Source organism: Mauremys mutica, chromosome 18 (genome assembly GCF_020497125.1).
Source record: "Mauremys mutica isolate MM-2020 ecotype Southern chromosome 18, ASM2049712v1, whole genome shotgun sequence".
In the NCBI taxonomy this organism is placed as follows: Eukaryota; Metazoa; Chordata; order Testudines; family Geoemydidae; genus Mauremys; species Mauremys mutica.
The window spans coordinates 23,420,170-23,426,620 of record NC_059089.1 but is presented as its reverse complement, the minus strand read 5'-3'; positions in this window follow the sequence as shown (position 1 = coordinate 23,426,620).

Genomic DNA, 6,451 nt, shown 5'->3' with positions numbered 1-6,451 from the left:
TGGTTGTCAGATGTCAGCATCGGAGCATTTGTTTTAAAGGGGTTGGGGGCTGGTTTTCCTAACTGATTCCTACCCGAGAAATACCCTGTGCGACCCGAGGGAATCTATTGTATTTTCACCCACGCGCGCCTGAAATAAATCATTCCCCGAACAGAAACGCGGGGCCACATAACTACAAAGCGTTGTTGGGTTTGTTTAAAAAAAAAACCCGTTTGCTGCATTTTAAAAATACACCTTGGAACTTCAAACCTGCGCGGCTGCAATTCCCTCCCGTTTCACTAACTACACCAGGAGGCAGCTGCAGGGCCAGGGCGGAGCTATCCATCAAAGATGCTTTTTGAAAAAAGGAAAAACTGCTTAAAAGCAAATATTTCTTGTAAATTAAGAGGCTCAATAATCCCTTGACAAAGGTAATAGCCACATTCAGTCCGGGAAGAGCGATCAATAACCATCGAGGCCAAAAAGTAGCGCGGGGAACGAGCGCAATCGCTCGTTGTTTGTGGACGGGGCTCCAGAAACCCGAGATGTTTTCTCCCACTCTTCAGGCGTGTCCCGATTTCTGACCCTCCCTGGCTTTGCCGGGGGGGAATCTAGAAGCCGGGAGGAAATTCAGCTGCGCGTTAGGTAGCGCAGACCAGCTGCGATTTCCAAAACAAACAAACGAATCGTTCGTTTCCCGAAGGTGGATTCGAGAATCTCTGCCCCTCCCCCAAGGAAAGTTGCTTTTTTCCATCTCCCGGGCAGAACCTTCCCTTTCGGAAGCTGGAATCCCTCCCCCCCCAGCCCCCCGTCTCGGGAGCTTTGCTGGTTAAAGGTGGATGGTTTGTTTGTCTAATTAGCTAATGAATTTGGGGCGCTAATGCGCTTTGAGACGCTGATTTAGCCCAGGGTCAGTGTGAAGACTCGCGCCCGGCCCGCCTGAGTCCCCCTCCGGCCTTTCGAGCTGGGGGGCCTTTAATTAGCTTAATTTCCAGCGGAGGCCTGGAAAAGAAAAGCCCGAGTGCAGACACGGCTCTGCGGCGTGCGCGGGACCCGGGACGGAAAGTGCCCACGGGTGGCCGCGGAGTCCCGCAAGGCCGGCAGAGGCGTAGGCACCTGGGGACCGATGGGGGCGGGGGGGGGGAACTTTGCGAACAGTCCGAGGCAAACCTGCCCCAGGGCAAACGGGTCTTGGGGGGATTCTCTAGCCCCGGGGACTCGCCCTTTGCTGGCTCTGGCCGAGGAGACCCTCGGGGCTCACTCCAGGGTGTTTTGTTTGGTTTTCCAGCATCTGCCTGGAGCTGGGTCACTCGGTTCTCCCCGCGGTCGGATATAGGTCACAGGCTCGTCTGTCCTCTGAGCCTGGTCAGCACCGATGGACACCCCGCCTCGTCCCCCCACAGCCCTGTGCTCTTCTGTTCGGGAATCGGCCCTGGGTTCCCAGGCACCTGGCGTGGTGTGTTTCACACCTCTCCGCTTGGGCCGTCGTGTTTAACCCAAGCACAAGGGTGTGTGTGTGTGTGTGTGTGTGTGTGTGTTTCCCCCCCCCCCCATCAGGGGCTGATAATTATGGCTGTTACTGTGAGCCAGTTAAGCTCAATGAATCCCTTTACCGCCTCTTTGAGAGGATTACAAATTAATAACCGCGGCTTACGGCGGGCAGCCTGCGAGCACAGATGTTCGCGTTGCTTCCCCAAAGTCACACCCGGGGACAAGAGAGGGGCCGACACCCGAGACCCCCACGAAGTATGTCCGCGAGGATGCCCCACGCTGCGATGCCCCCGCGTGAGGAATCTCGTTTCTCCTTCATGCCCCTAGGCGGGGGGGGGGATGAAAACATCAGGTCGGGAGCTGGGTGGAGGCTTGAGACCTGCCGGGCAGCTGGAAGGAGGAAAGAAGCGTTGCAGGAGACCCCAGCCCGCTCCCCGGCTGCGCCATGACCGGGGCTGGTCACAGATTCTGTGTCTCGCTCTATAGTCGCGGGAAGGTGCCGACTATCCAACGGGTCGCCAAAATCCACCATAAAAAGCCACCGAGTTCATCCTCTGGGACACAGCAGCCGGTCTCCCTGTTGCTGTAACCCGCCCACTGAGCCCTGTCAGCCACAGCAACCCCCCCCCCCAGTATTCCGCTTTAATTAGCGGGGGGGGGGGATGAAATGGAAGCGAGACAGGGACCGAACTGAATTCGCCTTGACTACGGGAGCGGCTCTGCTGGGTGCCAGGTTCCATCGCGCACAAGTTGCTCGCGGTTAGCAAGGCCAAGGGGGTGGGTCCATTAGTTCTCAGGGATCAAACGCCTGGGGGGGGGGGCGCCAGTCCCTGAGTGAGGGGGGGGCACTGCCCTGGGGAAAGCCCCCAGCCAGCCCCCCAGCCCGCCAGCTCTGCTCGGTGCAGACACACCCCAGAGGATGAGAGCGCGGCGGGCCCAGCGCTGGGCCCTGGGGTTAGTTCCAGGCGGCGGGGCTCCCCCTGCTCTGCTCAGATCTAGCGACAATTACTAGTTTGTTCCCCAAGGGCTAACGGGCAGGGGGCATTTTCCGGCGGATGTTGCTTTTCCTCACCAAACAACCAAACCAACCCAACGGGAACGTTTTTTTAAAGAGAAAGAGGCTGGTTAGGGACGGCTCAGCATTTGTCCGGATGCCCCAGGAATCCCCCAGCTCTCGGGAAGGGCCTGGCCGCTGGTTTAAAAACAGCTAGGAGAATTTTTTGGCCGTTTATTTTTTCCCAAATCGTGAAGGAAAAAACCCCCCACGAAATCTTGAAACCGTTCACGTGCGGGCAATGAAATCGGAGCAGAGCAGGTGCGTCAAAGCGGGGCCTTCAAGTGGCAACTCGTTTAGCTTCTCTTCCAGCTGTTCAAAGGCGGGTTTCGGAATTTGTCAATGGCTGGTAAAGAAGGACAAGTCACCCGGACCTGAAGAACTGACCCTGGTTGGTTGGGAGGGTCACACCGGGGTGTTCTGACCACTTCGAAATATTCGATTAAAACGGATCCTTTCCCGCCAAGTTTGGGGTTTGACCGATCTGCACCGGCCCATGCAAAGCGCTTCCGGCGAGCCCCGTCCCTGAGGCACGTGGCTTTTTGCAGGTTCAAGCAGGAGGGGGCTTGTTTTGCAGGGAGGCGCTTCCACTTTTCCCCAGGTAAAGCTCCGCCGGTGACGTAGCGCCCCGGGTATATGTCAGCGGATAAAACCCTTCCCCGGCCTGTCGCATCCATTATTAATTATGAAACCAGACACTTGCTTTGTTTGCAGCCTGCTTTTCTGTAGGCAACTTTCCATTTCAAACAGCCCATCCAGCCTTCCTCTTAGCAGGACTCAAATTTCTCCAATTAACTCCCCCCACACACACCTGGCTATATAAACTAATAAATAGTGAATATATTTCCCACGGAAACAGGTTATGGACTAGACAGGTCCGTTTAGATTTGCAGTGAAAAGAGGCTAATTGGGTGAAAAACTCCTGGTCAGGGTTTTTCCCCAGCAGCCAGAGTTAATATTCCCTCGCTGAGAGCTCGGCTCAAGTAGTGCTCCAGCCACATGAATGAGTCATGAACAGATGCAGCGGGTAACCGCCTGTGTGTGCTGGGGGCATCGGAGAGCGGCAGGCTCCAAGGGTGATCCCCAGGACTAGCCAGGAGAAGGTGTTTCTCCAGCCAGTGGGGAGGCTGGCACGACCTTGGTCGGATAAAGGCACAGGGGTGCTGAGAGCCATTGAACCAAACTGTGAAGCTGGGTATGATGAAAACCACTTCAAGGAAGCCTGAGGGTGCAGCAGCACCCCTCGTTCCAGCCCCTCTGTAAAGGCAACCCTAGCGTAACCATTCACTGGTAAATTACAGCTAACAGAAACATAAAGCGAATTGACGTGTCTGTTTGCCTTTGTCTTGAGGCCAGGAGTCACGCGGGTGGATTTAATCTGGACAGCTCCATTGCATTTGTTTGTTGGCTTTTTTCTTCAAGAAAAATACTAAAACATCAGATGATTTTTTTTAAATGTAACAAGCTGCTTTTGCGCCTGGGACAATCACAGGCAAATACCAAATCCGGGAAGCCCCCAACCTTAAGGAAGATTCATTTTCCTCCCCTCCCCACCCGCTTGCAAAAGTCAGTCAGGGTTGCATTGACTTTGACTCCAGCTGTCCCCTCCACTAACAGTCTCAAATGTTTATTAGGGCTTTGAGTACCGGGCCGTCAGTCATTAGAGAGCACACTCAGCCGGGCAGCTGCGAGGCTCGCTGCCTTTTCAGCGTGGCTAGAAGATTTAGAGCCGAGTGGGTGACTGCGCTGCTGCTATCAGGTGGAAGGAACCCAATCCTCAGTGGTGGTACAGCATGTCACCGTTTACGGAACACAACCCGGACAGCTAAAGTACATTAGCTGTTGAGTAAATCAGAAGCCTGGTAAGTAAATTAATGGTTAGTAACGAGGCAGGTGAGGAGCCGAGCAGAAAAGATGGTTCAAGTCCAGCCGTCACGCTTGTGGGTGGAAATGTTTGCTGATTAAATGACTGCCTGGCTCCAAGAGCAGGGAAATAGCTTCACAAGATTGAAATGATCCATGTTCTGTGCTTCTCTTGTGCCCAGGGCAGGGCTCCAAGGATGGCCCTTGACATGCATTTGGGCGATAAGGCCTCCATCCTGCCCATCTTTGTGCAGCTAACCCTGCAAGGCACACAAGGAGGCTGCCTGCTCAAATAAAAGTGGATTTCTACCAACCGGGCATCCATCCAGGGCTCTTAGCTGAGTTTGTGAGTAAAGGCCCAGCATACCTGCTCCTTAACTCCCCAAGGTGCAGGGTAAGAAAAGGAGCACGGTGTGAGCAGAAACAGTGAAGGGGTGGAGGGAAGGGGGAGTTGCATGTGAGGAGCCACATTCATGGCTATTTAGTGAAATTGTGGCTGCTTTCCTTGCCCATATCAGTGTCTGATCCTTTCTTGCCCCCAGTGATATCCTGGGGCAGTGAGTCCCAGGGGTTATTTGTTTTTTACCAGTAATTTTGGCTTCGGGTTTGGTAACTGCTGGTTTTCTTTTCAAGTCTTGGTCGTAGAAAAGAGATCCTTTTTCCTCCTGGGCTCCAGGCAGTTGTTCTGTCAGCACCCTCTGCACGTGCACCTGCTGGAATGCACAGACGTGGCTCTCCAATTTTCTGCCTCAGAGGCAGAAGTTTCTTCAGTCTCTCTCTCTCTTTCTCTCTCTGGGCTCCTTTGCATTGGAATTTTGTCCATCCTTTCCCCCTCCCTTCAGCCTGGTCTCTGTCTGTCATGAGTCCAGGTGTGGGGCTGATGGAGGTTTCTTATACCCTAAACATTACTTGCTTTGATTACCACTGCACACTAAGCAGAGTTTTAAGTTTTTCACAATGGGCTAGTGACTAAGGCTTTGGAGTGGGAACCAGCCAACATAAGTTCTATTCTCATCTCTGCCACTAACCCTGGGCAAGGGGCTTCGCCGCTGCTTACCCTACTCCCCTTTGTCTGTCTCTTTAGTGTGGTTGCTCTTCAGGGCAGGGACTCTTTCATTCCATGTTTGAATAGTGCCTAGCACAATAGGGCCCTGATCTTGTTCGAGGCCTCTAGGCACTGCTGTAATACAAGCCGGGCTTTGAGTGAGTCATTATTTTTAGAACCCAGTCTATGAACACTTCAAACTGACAGATGCCAGGTAATGCAGATGGGAAGGAACAGTTAGATTTCATCCCCCATCATGCTCCCCCTCCACCAAGGTTTTTTAAGGTTCCACTGAAGTCCCTCATGCTTTTCTCTTCTTGTCACTTATCCCATTGATTGAGGTCAGGTTGTTGTGTAAGCACCCAAAATTTTCATCTATCCGAGGCGGCACTGAGGGCCACCTGCTTACCATCTTCTTGGGTGCAATCCACCCATCTCTTCCTTGGTTTTCCTAAGGGTCTTTTTCCTACCACCCTCACCTGCCCTGCTGTCTTCACCTGGTCCCCTTCGTTCATTCTCCCTGTGGGTGCGAAGCAGCAAAGTTGCACTTCCTGGATGTAGTCAGCCACCCCATGGATTTTGACTTCCATCCTAATATTTTCATTTCAAAATTTGTCTCTTTGTGAAATTTCTCTTATGGGGTGAAGACATCTTATCTCAAATACCTCTCCGCATTGGGCAATAGCCTGTAGGTTCATACTTCTCAACAAACTGCATTGTGGGGTGCCCCTTTGTTCTATGCAGTGGGGCCTTCAGTGGCATATGCTTTTCATACACAACACCTGAGATGTTATTCCATCCTCTTCCAGTACTCTCCAGTCTGGGCAGTAACTCACACCCAAGTGTGCCTATTCCGTGACCCAGTCACCAACATACTTGAACTAGTTAAGCTTTAGTTTCACTTCGTTACTCTCTGTCTGTTTCCAAACTTCTTTGCTGCACTTCCCCAACTTTAATCTTGTTTCGTTTCAGCTTAGTTCCCTCCTTGCCCAATGCTCTATTGCAATCTTTGCCCTAAG